This window comes from Lipotes vexillifer, unplaced genomic scaffold (genome assembly GCF_000442215.2).
Source record: "Lipotes vexillifer unplaced genomic scaffold, Lipotes_vexillifer_v1.1 scaffold1356, whole genome shotgun sequence".
Taxonomy (NCBI): domain Eukaryota; kingdom Metazoa; phylum Chordata; class Mammalia; order Artiodactyla; family Lipotidae; genus Lipotes; species Lipotes vexillifer.
In genome coordinates, this window is record NW_006778294.1 from 248,342 (window position 1) to 266,251 (window position 17,910).

General features: G+C 40.2%; 1 pseudogene; it reads right to left on the minus strand.

The window, feature by feature from the left end:
* Nucleotides 1-1,084: 1,084 nt before the first annotated feature.
* On the minus strand, nucleotides 1,085-2,482 carry LOC103068418 (microspherule protein 1 pseudogene; annotated as a pseudogene).
* Nucleotides 2,483-17,910: the final 15,428 nt, after the last annotated feature.

Below are 17,910 nucleotides of genomic sequence, written 5' to 3' on the forward strand. Positions count from 1 at the left end.
TCCCACACAAACTGTCCTAAGAAGGGAGGAGTATTTTCCCATCCCAAGCCCCCTACAAGCAGAGAAGAAACTCCAATGCACAGAGAGATCATTTCTCAAGTGATTCTCAGGCATTTAGAAGGTGGCATATTGAAGAAGACCAACGTGCCTTCTGTTCCAGCAGGGCCTTTATTTATGGAGGAGTTGTGAATGTGACAAGTGCAAGAACCATATCTAATTCATCCACTAGCTCACACACTACCCTGCATAGGCATTCAAGAAATATGTCTGAGTAAAATGCCATTTAAGGATAGCAAGAGAGAAAAAGAATAGAGCTGATGTAAACTCTTTATTTCCTTAAACTATAGACAGATATATTGAGAATTATCTACATTGAGTATAAGAATCTTAATGTATAAGGAGGCAACCCTGCCAATGCAGAGACTGACTACTATGGAAGGTCATTAAGAATCAAGGGCTGATCAGTCCACATACAGAACCAAGACAATGAAAGTGATGGTCTGGACAAGACTAGAAGTGAGACAATTCCCACCTGGTGGGACTTTCTTAGTTCATTGCATTACAAAGTTGGAAGGTAGATATTAGAACCACAAAATATCAGTTTATTACATCTTGTTTATTTTATACGTGAATAATATAATATATGTGTATTTTATATATTTGTTTTACATGTAACCATATTCTGGAGTATGGATTATCACTCTCAATGTATCTTTTTGTTTTGTTTTTTTTACTTTGGAACTCAGTGCTTTGTATTTACAGAAGAAAAATAATAAAGGAAACGTCTGAAGCTAATCAGCTGGAGACACCAGGCAAAGGTGGGAATCTGGGGGAAAGGGTAGGGTCCTCTGCAGAGAGAGAAGGGGAGGGGCTCTGGCACTAAGGAAGCCTGAGGGTCCCAGCCTCTAGGGGCTTCCCCAGGGCCAGCTCCACCCTCCCACAGAGGCTCAGATCAAGGGGCCAGGAGCTGAATCTCCCTCAGCCCCCTCTGGTTTTTCCAATAGCCTGAGTTCCAAGCTCTAGGGGTCTGGGATGGCAGGGGAAACTGAGGCCAGAGAGAGCCCATGGGTCCTGCCACCACTTCTCACTGTGGCGTGATCTTGGCAGCCTCGGCCTGAATAAGGGCAATGAGGTCCTTGTAGATGAGGAAGACGAATTACAGGCTGGCAATCTCCACCATGGAGCTGTTGCTAAGGCGCCATTTGGAACCACAGAGCACAGGTCATCCATTGATGTAGATGGGCCACCGGGCCTCAATGGCAATGAAGAAATCACCATTATTTCTCAGCTCGATGACACCTTCCTTCTGGGAGATCTTCCAGGCCAGACCCTCCAGAGACAGGTCTGCGTCAATCTGGTTATCCTCAGTTGCTCTGCCTAGGGTGATCTTTCTCAAGTGCATCGCATCATGCGGCCCCACAGCACTGCCAGGGTCTGGTTGTCAAAGTCCGGAGAGTTCATGCTTGTGATGCTATCTACTAGCACCAGCCACTTATGCAGTTCCTGTTCCAGCTGCCGAATCTCTTGTTTCTGGCGTCAGTCAGCCACTGTCAGCTCATGCTCTAGGACTTCATCTCACATGTCACTGAGCTTACTGTCACCAATCAAGTCCTCTGCGATGGAGAAGTTCAGCACTTGGTCCCCCTTGGGCAGTGGCTGTCTGGTCCTCCAACAGGTAATATGGCTTCACGAGCTGCCACTGGGCCTGCAGAGCCTTGGCAGTACGGGCCAGGTAGAAGGCATCGGGGTGTCTGTGCAGCAGGTCCTGGAAGGTCTCCAAGGTGGGCTGGCTGGTTGATCCCACTTTGCTCAGCAGCTGCTCTTCAGCCTTACTAAACAGGGCCTTGCTCTGGGTGGCGGCAATGGCCTCTGGGTGCAGCTGTCTCATGGCCTGGCAGGCCAGCTTGGAGATGACAGGATCGTAGAGCAGGGCGTACCAGTGCTCCTGGACTTCCCGCAGGGTGAAGCAGCAGCTGAACTTCACAACCAGGTGGACAGATGTCAGGTCATTGGCCTGCAATACGGCATCGATGAGCAGGAGGCCATCTGATGGCTTCCAGTGGCCCAGATCCTTGGTCACCTGGAGTGGCTGTTTGCTCTTCTTCACATGCTTGGTGAGCCCAGGGGCTGGGGCTGGGCTGGGTGGCACAGGGGTGCTGGGGGCTTTAGACACCTTCTTCTCACTGCAGGAGGGTTCACTCCCAGAACAGCACCCTGGTTCCACCCCACTGGCCCCCTTCGCCCGGGTAGAGGACTTAGCCAGGCTGCTCTCCACCAGCTCACCATCAAACTTCTTTCTCTTGAACCTGGAGGAGCTTCTCCGTTTAGGGATGGTGCCCAAAGCCTGTGAGGAGGCCCGCTTCTGCCCTGCCAGTGACTCCTCATCCTCTGAGCGGCTGGAAGGCCTGATGCCATCAGGGATGACTCTAGCAGCCCCTGAGAATCTTCCATGCTGGGCAGTTCTCCCTGTGCCATGTGTCATGTCATGCAGCACTTGGTGCCCAGGTCAGACTGGTGATGCCAATACACCGGGCTCTGGGCATAACTGCTCCCTCTGCCATCAAAATGCAGCCATGCCAAAGAATGGAAGCTCAACAGCAAGTCAATCAATTGTGGCCTCTGCCAAGAGGTACATGGTTGGTGCTGGCCCAGGGAGAGGTGGCAATGCCCAGCCAGGCACAGGGTGGAATCAGCAAATGCTTGGCACTTGAGCGTTTGGGGAGCTCGCCAGCCTCATACTACCTTCGTCCATCCTCTTACAGTCTATCCCATCTAAGCCCAACCAAGCATAGCAGAGCCCATCAGAGCTACTGGATCTTCAGACCAATGAGTGAGAAATAAATGTTGCTAGCCACTGCGATTTGGGGAGTTATTTGTTACACAGCATTATTACAGCAAAACTAACAACAACAAAAAAACCTTATGGTAGGATGTCTCTTCCTAAATATGGATCAAGCTGAAAACAGGTCTCCCACTGGGAAGTATCATGATGAAAATATGCCAATAAAGCTACAACATTAAAACTACTACAAGTGGTAATTCTAGAATACTGTTTAATAACTTCCTACCTAAGTAGTTTTACTCCAAATCCTATTTTCATTCACCTACAAGATACAGGTTAGCAGACAGGAGATTTATAGAGCCAATAATCTCATCACACGAGACATCAAAAAAAAAGTCAACTAATTGTCTACCAGCACTCTGATAAACTACGGAAGAAAACATCAAGGGGCTAGAAGTATCCAAAATTAAATGTCAGGCACAGAAATTAAACTGCTATGGCCACATACAGGGGCATAGCAGTTTACTTACATTTTAGTGCTCTCTTAATCCATCAGTTTTTGGATATTGGCTACTTTTTCATTGCCCACTATCTATTTCATATTCTTGATTTCTTTGGGGAGAATTACCTCCCCCCACTGGGTCAGAGGTCCTATATTCCCTTAACCAAGCTGGACAAATCAGGTATTTCTTTTTTAGAAAATAGGGAGGGGAGAAGAGTGGAAGATCATCTCCAGGGAACAAAGGAGCAGCCCTGGGTCAGCTTCACTGACCAAACTGTGTTACTGACAAGACCCAGAAATGAAAGCAACATGGAAAATGATCAGCCCATGGAAAGATAAGACAGATATTACTCCTGTTGAGAAGGTACAATTATACAAACTCTCCAGAAAAAGAAGTAAAGGAATGTATGCAAACAGTATGCAGTCATTGGTGCTTTAGAAAATAAGCTTTTAAATACAGATTATGTTGGTCAGCTCATCATTTGAACAGAATTAAATCAAGCGTTGCCTCCTGGACTTCACACCACATACAAATCTTTTCCTAGGACCATGCAATGACCACCTCACATGGGGTCCTGGACATCCACTTGACTTCCCAGTGTGCAAAGTTACACTTCCAGGAAGTCCATGAGCCAACCAGACCTTCTGAGAATCCAAGAGGGAAACTTGGGTTGCACAACTGGGTTGCATCACTTTACAACTCTTCAATAAAAAATTTCACATTAAACTGAGTTTTCCATATATTTCAATGTATCCTTAAATCATTTTTTTAAAATTATGTCATTCTGAAAATTGCATTTTCTCTACAACAACTTAATTTCAAGTTCTAGTGAATCCAGCATATTCATTCTCTTCATTTTATCAACTCAGGTAATTTCTCTGTTCTAATCCTAATTTCTCTGAATTATAGAGATCATTTTTAAAAAGCACTTTAAGAAACCAAGACTGACCTACCACTTATAACCACCTTGAGTATATAGGAGAGGTCATTATGCCCACCTAAACCAAATCACAGCCTGCCTGATTTTTCAGACACACTGACGTCCCTCCAAACCAGCTCTCTTTTCATCAATCTCCACCTGCACAAACACTGCGAGTGCATCCTTCATTTTCTCAACGAATTTATCAGCAGCCCCATTAATATTCTGAATTATCCTCTCTGGAAGACAAATTGCTTTGCTATTTGTCTTCTTTAAACATTTTCTAGTCACAAAATGTGGCCTCAAGTTTCCTGCTATCAAGTTAGTGTATAATCTTTTTTTCACTCTCCCACCAGAATTGGGTCCTCCTGCATTTCCAAGGCTAATGATCACATGAGAGCTGGGCCTTTAGGTCCCTTGTTCTTTCAACAAGTATTTTTGGAGCTCCTACTATGTGCCAGGCAATCTCAGTGATTCCAGAGATGCAAAGTAAACAAGAGTCCCTGACCTCCTGAAGCTGGTCATTTTAGTGGGTGGAGACCAACATTAAACAAACCATTCAGTTAAACTTAGAGTATGGCATACGGAGATATGTGCTTTAGAAAAAAAAATGATGTAAGGCAGGGGGGTGGAGAATGCTGAGCATGGGAGAGATTGCAGTTTTAAATGGAGCAGTCATTGAAGGCTTCACTGAAAAGGTGACATTTCAGCCAAGTTCTGAAAAGGATGAGGCAACGACCCACAGAGTTAGATGGGGAAAGAATTTTTTAGACAATGAGTGCAAAATGTGCTAAAGCCTTGGAGTAGGAGTAGATTATGTTGCCCCCCCCCCAGTGGATTTGCTAGTACCATTTTGTCCTTTTCATTCTGTACCTGCCTCTGTTTAAAACCAGCTCAGAAAAGGGAATCTCATGGCACACCCCTTCCCCGGGTCCATCTCTTCCCACAGGTGATCCCCTCCTCTCAAAGCTGCTTAATCCCAATTCTGCATATCGAGTACAGATCCCTCTTCTGAAGTACACATCTGTACTGTTGAGAGCATACCTGCTTCTCTTCCTGTCCCCACCATCCCAGTCACCCAATCTGGAAACCTTTGCTACATCTCAGGCTCCTTCCACTTCCATTCCACACCCAGTCTGTTGCACAGCAAGACATTCCCCCTCTTATATACATGGTGCTTCTTGATCCTGAGCACAGACATGAGTCTCACTCTCAGGATCTTAGCACATGTTGATGACCTCACTGTGTTTGTCGGCTGCCAGGGAACAGCACACACACACACACACACACACACACACACACACACACACACACATACCACAATTCACAGCTCAGTAAAAACACTTCAAGTCTTTAATAATAAAGTTTATATTTTCATAGAGTCTTATCTTCCTGAGACCTTATGAGCTACATTACCAAGAATTTACGCTATAAAATTTAAGAAAACCTCAGCCATTCACAGACTTTTAACAATACATTTAGACTCCCAGCCCTGTTAAATAAAAAAACTCAAGTTACATAAATCTTACATAACCAGTAAGGGAAGATGCATATTTCCAATATCAATAACCTAATCATAAGAGCTATAACTCATCAGACCCCCTCAGTGAAAACAAAACATTTCAGAGCACCTCTCTCTTGATGTTAACAGAGGCCTATTGAGAGAAGCAAGGAAGTGTCTTTTTGGACTTTTTACCCTTGATGGAAAGAACCCAAAGAAAATGGGTGAAGAAGTTTCAAACCCCTTTATCAGCATTCCCTCTAAGCCAGTTTGAGTAGTGGGCATTCTCACCATTACAGATAATGTTTAAAAAACAAAGAAAGACAACAGGCCCAAAACAGAGTTCTTTATGCCAAGACCCACATCACCAAACCAAGACTGAATTACATTTATAACTTTCATAAATGGAATCTTAAGCCAGTCAACCACGAATCACCTGATCAACAGTTAAGTAGTCTGCCTGATAGACTTCTGTCATCCCCTAAAGGAAAGTAAACTTGCAATAACCAACCTTTTTTTTTGCCTAGTGTAACTTCCTCATTCCCATTCCTTTCTGGCTATAAAAGTCATTCATTTTGTAAAGCTATTCAGAGCTCCTTTGTATCTGCTAGATTGGATGCTGCCTGATTCAAATCCATTCTTGCTCAAATAGACTTTTAAAATTTTTAATATGCCTCAGTTTATCTTTTAACAACAGTCATCTACCTACCAATACAGGTAATCATCAGACACATAGACCTTGATCAGACTGACCTGGATCCAAATTCTATCTCATATGTTTACTAATTTTAGGGTAAGAAATTTCCCCCAATGATCCTACCCCAGATTGGATATATGATTTATAAACATTTTGACCAAAAATTGGAACTTGTTTCAAAATCCGATACTGTATTAACAGTAAGAGTCCCACTTTGATTTTTAGGTAGCCCTTTATATCCTTTAAAGCACTGACCTGTACATGGTCTTATTTCATCTTCATAAACACTCCATGAAACATAAAAGGCAAATAGCAGGGCCATAGAATATGAGAAATATGGAGTTAATTGAGAATTAGCTTACAAGAAATATGAAGGCCCCTTACCTAGACATTCTCAAAAGTCATAAATGATCTCACTTTACAGATAAAACTACCAAGATTCAGGAAAGTTAAGAGGTGTACCAACCCATTTCACACAGTCACAGTGTGTTATTATAATCTGCTCAGCCAATGAAGAAACTGGAGCATGAAAAGGTAGATAGCCTGACTTAATGGCCAAGGCAGGCATAAGGTCCTTAACTCTAAGGCTTGAATTTTTTCCACTCCTACATGTTCCTTTTAAGTCAAAGTTTGAACTGCACATCTGAGAGCTACAAGAGTGGCCCAAAACTCCTCTTGGCTGTCATGAAATGTTCCTTCTACAAAGCAGTACTTATGAAAGTCTTATTTTAAAACATCACCAAGCTGCAAATGAAAATCTTCCCAACAGGGACGAGATGGCACATCTGCCTTCCTTTTGCTTAACAGAAAACTGCAGAGCTGCTCTCTGCTTGGATAAATGCTATTTGGGTTTTCTTGATTTCTGAATGGTAATTAGTATCGCTCTCTTGAGTGCTCTCTCTCTTGGTATTGTCATTGTCTTCTTGCCCAGAATTTTATGTGTAATAGTCTGTTCCACTATTGGCTTTTCTGAAACCAATCTTCCTCATCTTTTGTAATTATGTAAAGCTGTTCTCTTTGCAGGCCACACACTGTAGATATCTAAAACCTGGAGAGAAAACACCCTAATTGTAATTATAATGGATTTCAAATTCCTATTATTCATGTTGGAGAGAAAACATGCAGTGAGGTTTCATTACCCATTTCTTTTAAAACTTGGAAAAAAATAGTACTTGAACTTATTTTTGTTAAAGCAGGCAGTCTTTAATTTAAAAAAAAAACCTTAATTACTTCTTCAGAATTTTAAAAATGCATTCTATATTTATGTGTACCTACTCTAGTTAAAGAAAATTGAGGTCTTTTAGTTGGACCACAAAAATACAAGTAAAACCAACCTTAGCGACACCAAAACTCAACCAATTGACCTCATTCCCAGAGGGCAGACCAAACTTCAAAACCAGGAATTATTTTGAGATTCTGAACCCCAGTAGTAGTGAAGATACTAACTGTTGATTATTATGCAGGTCTTCCACTAATCTAATTAAGTAAAATGGAAATACAATATCAAGCTTTGTTGTACACATTTGTATATGACACAAGTAGTCAAGAGAGTCTGTCTGAAGTTAAATGAAGCACATGTACAGCCCCTTTATCAATCAGAATTTGGCTTTTCCATTCAGTTCCATTTTGAAATATTTCAGTCTCAACATCTACAAACCACTCACAGCCCAAATGCCAATGCTAATAGCTGCTTGTTTTAGTGTTGCCATCTCTCTTAGTGAGCATTAGTAGCAAAGACTGGGCACAATTCAAGTTTGTATTTCTGAGGAAAGGATCCTCTGGGAATTTCTTAGTAAAGGGAGAAGCAAACAAATGCTACACTTACTGCCAAGTCAGTTCCTCTTAGACTTTGGGAGGATGTGGCAGTAGGAGATTTTTTAAAAAATACTCAAAACTTAGGTACCAAAAAGGAATTCTATTCTGGGTGAAACTCTTGAAAAAAGTTTTTTTTTCTTTGAAAAGAAGAGGGCCCGTGAAAATGGAACACCAACAGGAAGATGATAGAGCCAGCCTCAGATACCCTTATCCCTTGGAAATTCTCACAGAAGAATTGTCAAACAGTTATCAACTATTCTAGTTCACTGGAAGAGCCAATGTAGTCAGCACCTCTTATACCCCAATGTGAGCACAAGTGTGACAGGTGTGGAGGGCAAAGCTGAGCCCTTGCCACAGCACCAGGTTTTCTCAAAGCCCTGGGGAATGACTCAGTGTTCCATCTATTCAGCTCAATTCAATGTTTACAATGCTCTGGTTAAAGAGCATTTGTCTAGAACAGAGGGACAAAAGGTTCCACTCATATTCTATCTGTACTTTCTGATTTACCCATGGCATCTAACAAAAGGAAAATAAAATATAAGAGTGAATTAAATGTGTAAGGAGAGAGAATAACGGAAGCAGATGCAATAAACAGCAAGCATTTATAAAGAGCCATCATGACAAGAAAAATTGATTGCTTTATACTAGGAAAGACTATCAAATGAAGGACTGGAGATTCACAATAGCATTTGAGGTTATGCATTCAACACAGGACTTCAAAAGAAAATGTATTAATTCAGAGGAACTTTGGAATAAGAGCCACTAGAATAGCTTAGTGGACATTTGACTATGTTCCCTGCACTGTTCAAGGAATTTGGTTTACAATTGAATAAGGCATGATCTTTTTGCCCTTGAGTCATTCATAGCTAGTGGACCAGAATAGTCCAGGAAACTAGAGACTGGAAGAGCCCCTTTGCCTTGGAATCAAAATCTACATTGCTAACATTGCCAAAAGCTCACAAGTTCTCCTGCAAAGTATCTTTCTTACCTTCTCTCTGGCTTATAAACTATGCTAACTTGCAAAAGTCAGTTGGTGAAATACCACATCACTCGTTACCACAGATAAGCTTGAGGCTTAGGCATTTTAATACTATTGACTTTAAATTTCTGGACACAATGGTTCAAGTTTCTAGCAAATATTTTTAAACTACAGAAGTAGTTTTTGTTTTAACCCAAACTGATTCCATCCTTCATTTAAAAATATTTGTATCTTCCTCAGATATTTCTCTCCCTGTCTATAAACTAAGAATAATATAATAATACCTGCCTTACTTACTCATAAGGTTTTGAGAGGCTCAAATAACTAAAATTTGTGAAAGATATTTATAAAGTGCCATGTTAATATTAGCAGCTGTCATTATACTCACAAGAGCTGAGGTTGCCAAGCCAGTGGATGTAGTTCTCATTTACAGACCCAAAGGGAAAACATGCATGAGAAAGAACGGCAGAAAGCTCAAATTAAAGGGTTCAGTTAATCACAGACCCAAAAGACCACAGACAAAATGCAGGCTAGTGGAGAGCACAGTGTACTAGAATCAAGACAGCTAGGATGTGGTCCTAACTCCACAACCAGAAGTGCACTCTGGGGAGAGCCAAATGATTAATGATTCATGCCTCATTAGTCCTCATATTTCAATGTGTTTTGAACTCATCCTAAGATAAACCTATTATAGGCAAAATTACATTCAGAAAATTAAATAGTCCACAATATTCAACCTCAGAATGTGGATTTGTACCACAAAACCACTCATGTGAGATTTAGTTAAGACTTAAATAAAACTAGTGACCAATGAAATAAATTATTCACTGTTAAACTGGGGTGTTGAGTAAATAATTGCAGAGTCTGAAAAGGTTCACCTACCAATAAATAATATTTTTTAACTCAAAACTTCTACTGTCTTTAATATCCTATCTGCTCTAATTCTTTGTTACTGACCAACTGAACATGTTTGCACTTGTTTTGAAGAACACAGGAGCTCATTCTCCCACATTTAAAATGACTAAAGGAATATAGGTGAATCCTTAGCATTTTTAAAAGCCCTCATAGTTCATCAGAAATCAGAAATTTAAAAGCAAAGAAAACTATAATATAAAACCATTTTGTGTATACTCTGGATGGGCATGAATTGGTTGGAGGGATAAAAAGGAAGTGAAAGTGAATGCTAAGTATAATAAAGCATATTTAGCCCAGCAGTTTCTGTGCAAAGCAGTACACTAAGCTTCTTGAAAGATTAAAAATTATTCAAGGCAAGAATCTTTCCCTCAGTGAGCATTTATTCTAAGAAGACAAGAGACATATGTGAGGAGTTACACCTCAATAAAAGAGGGTCATTGGTATTCAATACAACAGACCACTGGTTATGGGACTGAATATAAAGTTTCATGAGAATGATTAGCAGTGAGGAAATTCGCTTTGTGTTAGGTAAGACACAAACTACTTGCTTCTCTTTATTAGTTCAAACTATTCCAGTAATGAAGAGAGCACTGCTAGTATAAAGGGTTGAGTAGGGATTTAAGAATCTCCAGGATTAAAGCAGACCCACAACTTCAACAAGAGCTACCTAGCTCTCAAACCAGGTGAAATCTTCAAGAGCAATTGACTGTGCAGCTGCAGTCCATCATTCCAGAGTAAGTTCTCCCCTTCCACTTGGGTTGTAGGGTCATTATAGTGAGAAAAACCACAACAAAATCTAGATTAGTAAGTAAAGCAGTAAGCAAAATTGGGACATTAAATGAATGAGAAATAAGAGTGTTCTCACAGGGAGAAGGCAAGATAAAACACCTAACATGAGAGAAAAACAATACAGATATAAGGGATTCACTCCAAGCCCACTGACCATGGTAGGAAGCAGCTGCAAAGCTTATAAAAGTAAGGCCTTACGGGCCTATGAAGTCTGCATCTTTACTTAGGCTTTGCTTCTATGTGGGAAACCACAGAGACGTTTTCTGGTTGGGGAGTCTCTTGGATCTACCTTTAGTTGGTCCTTTGTTCAAGGTGCCTATGGCCAGAGACTCCCCAAGAGCCTGTCTGCAAATGTACTCAATGGCCATCCATGGTTAACTCTTAATAGGTGGCACAAAGAGACAATGGAGAGTCAGAAAAAAGGAATGGTACCACAAGCTGGAGGAATCTGAGAAGATGCCATTATGAACATTTACTCATATGTGACAATTCGATCATCTGTAAAAATAATTTGGAGCACAGTAAGATTTCCTCCAGTTTTAAGTAGACATTTCTTGGTTGGAAGGAAACATGAATTCTGAATCAATATTCTGTAGTATGTACGTCTCTGTTTCAGAATCACATACAATATAGGAAAAAAAATTACCTATAGGCAAATCTGTTTTCAGGATTTCTTTCTTCAGGATGTCAATCCTTTCAGTTCTTTGCCCATTTTTTAAAAATCAACTGGCATTGAAAAACAAGAAATAAAGTTTCCAGGATAACCCCATCAATGCTTATGGTTATATGACAAAATATCTTTGGAGCAAAGCCAATATAAATAAAAATCCTTTAAAGGGGCTTGACTAATTTGGCATATTTATGTACAATTCAATTACAGTTTGTTGACATAAATGCCCTATTGGGGAAGGTACTTAACTAAGCTTGAGGGGCTCCCTAAGAGGGCATTAACCTAGTGAGAGGAGGCCTCCTGGAAAGAGTGATGTTTTAAGAAAGCATTTTAAAGTACTAGACTCTTCCCATAAGGGGAGAGGGCAGTAGCACATTGAGATAGTGGCATAGATTGTTCTCCCCAGGAAAGTGGCTCTGAGATTTGCATATGGATGTTTCCCTGAGGAGCCCTCTTGGATAATACTTGTAAGAGATTAAGGGAAGCAAAAATGAGCAGAGGGTGAGGTTGGAAGTGTGAGGCAGCTGCAAGAGAGACCTCAGCTGAACCCAAAGGGAGCTCTGAAGCTGGGGAGGTCCTTCAAAGATGCCCCGTATTGAGGCAAGGGGAGCAGGCCTTTGTAACCCCAACATCTATGCATCATTAGATGCCTGCAGTCCAAAGGGAGGTGCAAAACCTGGGTGAGGCAGCTCCCTCCATCAGAGGGCAGTTCCTGGGGAGGCACCCACCTGTGAGCTGCCAGCAGTCAACACTCCCAGCAGCTGGAAGAGTGGAGGATCTGGGCAGTGCCCCACAGGTGTGAAAACCCACTGCCAGCAGGTCATTCTTTGGCCTCATCAGCAGGTCCCTCTATTTCTCCATGGTAACCTGAATAAGCCATAATATTGGCAAAAGCCCTGGGTCTTCCATCAACACAGAAGCATTTATTTGGGTCTACATTTCCTAGAGCCAACCTCATTTTCACACTTTAGGCCTTTCTACCAAACGGATGTTTTGGCATGATGACAAGTTCAGAATGGGGCTTGCTCCAAGAGATCCACTGTCCCTGAAGTGAAAACTCAATTACCCCAAAGGGGAAAGATCTGTCACCCTTATGGACTCTATCAGAAAATTAATAACTTGAATTATAAAATAACTAACTTTGAAGAGTACATATACCAGAAATTTTGTATCTAGTGTTACCCTGTTCATGGTGGTTACTATTGGGAAATTTGTACTTGACATTGTTTTAGAAACTGCTCTTTGGAAATTAGTTTCAAAGCCTATGACAAATTTTTAGGGCAGAAATATGATTATGTGGTGGAGAGAATTAAGACCTACGTAAAAATGGGCTTGAATTCTCATGTTTAACACATATTAGCTATTTGTCCTCAGCCAAATCATTTACCTTTCTGAGGACTCTTTTTCTTTTTTATAAGATTGAAATAATAACTACTGTCATTGGATTATTATGAGAAGTAAATGAGAACATATACATAAGATACTGGAACATAATAGATACTCAGAAAAGGTTAGTTTCTTTATTCTTTTATTCCTCATTTCCTTTTCTTTTCTCAGTCAGTGAGAGGTATCAGAAAAAGGCAACATACCTCAGGTATAAGATTTGTCCTTTTTTGAAAATCTTTTTATTTTGGAATAGTTTTACATTTACAGAATTATGACAAAGTTACTACAGAGAATTTCCATAAGCCCTACACCCAGTTTCCCCTGTTATCAATATCCTCCACTAGTATAATACATTTGTCACAATTAATGAACCAACACATTATTATGGAACAAAATCCATAGTTTATTTAGATTTCTTCAGTTTTTCCTAATATCTTTTTTCTCTTCCAAGTTTGTCTTTTTTAAATAGCCAAACATTATTTGAAATAAAATTTGGTAAATAATAGAATTTTTCAAAAACGAGTTAAAATAAATAAATAGATGAGGAAGTCTTGTGGGGCTTATAAACTGACATTTACAGACATTTCCAAAGGAGACTTCCAGAAATATGTTAGCTCCGGCAGCATCACTGGACTTGGAACATGGATTCCCAAACTCTGCTAGAAGACAGTGTGAACTGGGTATATACAATCGTTTTCGCAAATAGCTTAATGTTAATTTCTAAACTCCCTTTCTAATCATTCTCACGTTCATCCCCTACTAATATGAATAGCCTTTCAAATCCAAGCAAAAATAATGATTGGGACAGATAAAAGGGTCACCAAAACATATTTCAAGACATTTGAATCCCAAGATAAAGGTTTTAATTGGATTCATGATGTAAACTTTGATCTTTCACAGATAAAAGACCCCAGTGAATGACACCTCTACAGTAAATTTACGTCAGTCTCTTTCTTAAATTTTTAACAAAATAAACTTAATAACAAATATGCCTCAAAACTTGTTAGTAAAGATGCTTACATCCTGAGAGACTTAGCCATAAATATTTGGTTTGAGGTTATAGGAGGCTGTGGGTTTCGTTGAGTTTGTGAAAGTGTTTTGTCTTAACAATAATACATCCCTTCTGCTGAGACCATGTTTTGAACACCATTCTCACAGGTCCTCATGTGGCCCTTTGCATAGTTAATGTGGCCTCCGTATAGAAAACGCATGTATTGATCGAGGGGCTGAAGTATTCAAATCATTCAAGCGTCTTATAGCTAAGGATTAACAAAATCTCCCTCTACACTCCAGAGTAATTAAAATATGCAGTTGTGGGCAAATCTGAGAATTGGGAATACACCTGAAATTTCATAAAGACTCGTTAAACCATCAAAGATAATCCTAAGTGAAACATACTTCTATGTTTACTCCCTTCATTTTTTCCTGAAAACAGGACCGTTTGCTGGCCTTCTGCAAAAGAATGCTCCTGACTTTGCCTTTTACTTCTACAGTAAAGAATGCGTAACTTCTTTTGGACAGACAACACCTACAAATGACAAGTTCTGTGCTCCTGTGTCCCAGAAAGACAACCCTCAGTGTACAGAGCTGTTAAACTCTGGGAGCAGACCTCAGAGAAGTGGAAAACAGGCAGCCCCTCTTATTTTATTTTGTACAGAGTTCAGATTATAACTCTGAATGCTTTGTGGAAAGAAGAATCCCATAACCTCTATGCTCAGGCCTCTTGCATTGCCTTCTATGGCTTGCTGTTAATGAGGCTACTGCCACCTCTACAATACTCATGTCACATTGTTTTCTGACCACAACTCTATGCTTAACCCCAGTCATATAGCAGATGTGTTGATACAGCAGACATGCTTATTTGGAGGAGGGACAGGACTGCCATTGTTCTGTTATTCCTCTTAACCTTGAAACTCTGATAACTTTCTTCCAACTCTTCTCAATATTTCTATTATCTAACAAAGGAAGAGACAGTAGTTAAAGAAAATTCACAGAGAACAGAAAAGGAGATGCAAAGGGACAGATGCTATTAGTATGGAAAACCACTGAGAGAATACTCAGTAGAAGTATTATCAGTTCCTGAATTTCAAGTGTTTTTAGTAACAAAGAGGCATGTCCCTTTGACCAGTTAGAATAGGGAACGGTGCCCCACTTTACCTGTTCTTTGTGGCCATGTGCAGGCTTGGATGTATCTCCATGGCTACATGCAAGAGGATACAGTAGGCTCATGGACCCTACTCATCATGGGTCTATAATTCTTTTAAAAGAGAGACAGTGTGAATTTCCTGTTTCTCTAGCCAATGAGAGCTATGACTCCATGAAAGCTGAGAAAGTAGAAGTGTGGGCAAGGCCCATGTAAATTCTGCAGGCTCCATCATATTTTCCAATCTTTTTAAAATAATTTTCAAGACTCACCTGTTTGTTTCTAATGCCTGCAACTCAACATTAAGCCAGTAGAATAAAAGCAGTATTTAGCAGAGGTATCACCTTGGGGGTAAAGGTCATCAGCAGTACAGAAAAAAAAAAAAAAAGGAGCTTCACCCCAAAAGGATAGTAGAGTTCTTTCAAAGGTCAGCAACAGTGGTGCATACAGAACATGTTTGCCGTATCCATTATGTGTATCAGGGGAGTGTGGCTTTGGTCATATTTGTATGATTAAAGAGCTAATGAATCACCTTGCAGGGACAACCTCTGAATTAGAATTGCTTGAAAGTTCCTGTCAGAGTCAGTGGTTTACAAAAATCAGCTGCTTACATGCAGTCAATGCAGTAAGCTATGTTTACTAGGAGCTTGGACTAGAATCAGTTGAAAAAATTACTTTTCTAACTATTAAACTTATACATTTGTAATTTATTTATAAATGAAAATTTTAATTTGTAGAGTATTTTTTCTTAGCATATTATCTCACAGACATAGGGCTCTATGCTTAATAACTGCTTCAATTATTTTTCAATTGTTTTATCTTAACATACTTCTCTCCAGCATCAGAAATGTTGACAATGTATTCATATTGTAAGAGACTTTTAAAATATGATACGATAAACACCTTGGCACCATAGTTGCTTACTGCCTTCAATGAAATGAACTATTAATATTTAGAAATCCAATATTTGCCTCTCAGTACTAAACTAAACTTAATTGGAAACTAGAAAGGAGAACAGGTTTCCAGTCAAAACTGGCCCCTTAGTTTTTAATATCTGTAAAAGTGAAACATTCTATAGAAATGCTGTCATAGGCTGCAGTTTTGAAACTGGACCCCTATCTCTTCCAATTCTAACCATGTAATTTACACAACATCACACAGCTTCAGGCACCTCATCAGGAAAACAAGCTTAACATCTTTCTCATAGAGTTCTTTTGAGGTTTGGATAGGAAATTGCATGTGAAGGAACCTAACAATAAGGAGCATTCATTCAATAAAGATTTTTAGATCTAAATCTTTCTGCTCTAAACTTTCAACCTGTAAGAAGCCAAGGGATTTCTTGTGACCTAGAGAGGGGCAGCCTCCTGACTTCATTATCCTTCACATCTTGAATCTACTCCTCATCTCCTCCTAATCCCATGCAATATACATCACTGCAGATCACTTTAGCAAACATTTCTGCTTTTCACAGAGCTGAGACATCCATTTAATATCAAAGAAAGACCAATGGTGTAATGGGAGTTAAGACAGAAGTTTCCTAAGAGCAGAGGATGTGACTTACTCATCTTTACAACATGGATGCACAGACACACACACAGAAGATGCTTCGAGACATTTGCTGTGTAAAGGCCTTTGAATGCCTAATCACATAACTTCTCTGAGCTTCATCTCTAAAATTAAATTAACAATACCAGCTACACAATGTTACTGGAAATATCAATGAAAGAATACGAAAATGTCCACAACAGTAGTTGGGCTGTATGTGATACGTAATTTAAATCGCTGACTTGAACCTCAAGTTTCCCCATATAACTAGCAAGCTAATAAAAACATCTTTCCTCAAATTTGTATCTAAATCAAAATTTGTCTGTTGGACTTCCCTGGTGGTGCAGTGGTTAAGAATCCACCTACCAATGCAGAGGTGGATTTGCAAGACTCAAGACTCAGGCTCAACATGGGTTTGAGCCCTGGTCCGGGAAGATCCCACAGGCTGCGGAGCAACTAAGCCCGTGCTCTAGAGCCCGCAAGCCACAACTACTCAGCCTGCATGCCACAACTACTGCAGCCAGTGCTCCTAGAGCCTGTGCTCCTCAATAAGAGAAGCCACCACAATGAGAAGCCCGCGCACCGCAACGAAGAGTAGCCCCCACTCACCGCAACTAAAGAAAGCCTGCACACAACAATGAAGACCCAATGCAGCCATAAATTAATTAATTTATGAAAAAAATTTGTTATATATTAAAGGTATAAATATGAGTGTTATACACTATATTCAGGCTCTCATAGGTGGATATATAACATCATCCTAGGTAATCTCTCTATGTGAAGTATAGCAACTCCCTTTGAAAACTTCCAAGCTGCCGTGAATTTGACGTACGATTTTGTGACTAAGGCCTCATTCTGAATCACCAGCTACCTACTCATCAGTAAGAATCTCTTTAAGACATAAACTGCTAATGCTTCTTTATAATCTATATTCAGGACAGAACTTTCCCCACTTTCATACAGTATGAGAGAATAAATACAGACCTGACAATTGAGAAGAGTCTGTTTTGGGCAGCCTAGTCTCTTTCAAATAAATGTCTCATGATTAATTCCTCTCTCCAGAAAACTGCTATGAAGTTTGTTGTTACTCTCACACTGCTTCTTAGAATATGTGTAAGTCATAGAACTTTCACTATAGTTTGGTCTTCAAAATATTTGTGTCTATCTGCACTGATCACTGACTGGTTCAGCCCAAAGCCAATTCCACCTGAAGTTAGCTTCCTATCTGCAGGGTTAAGATTCAAAATTGTTAACACCCAGTATAGT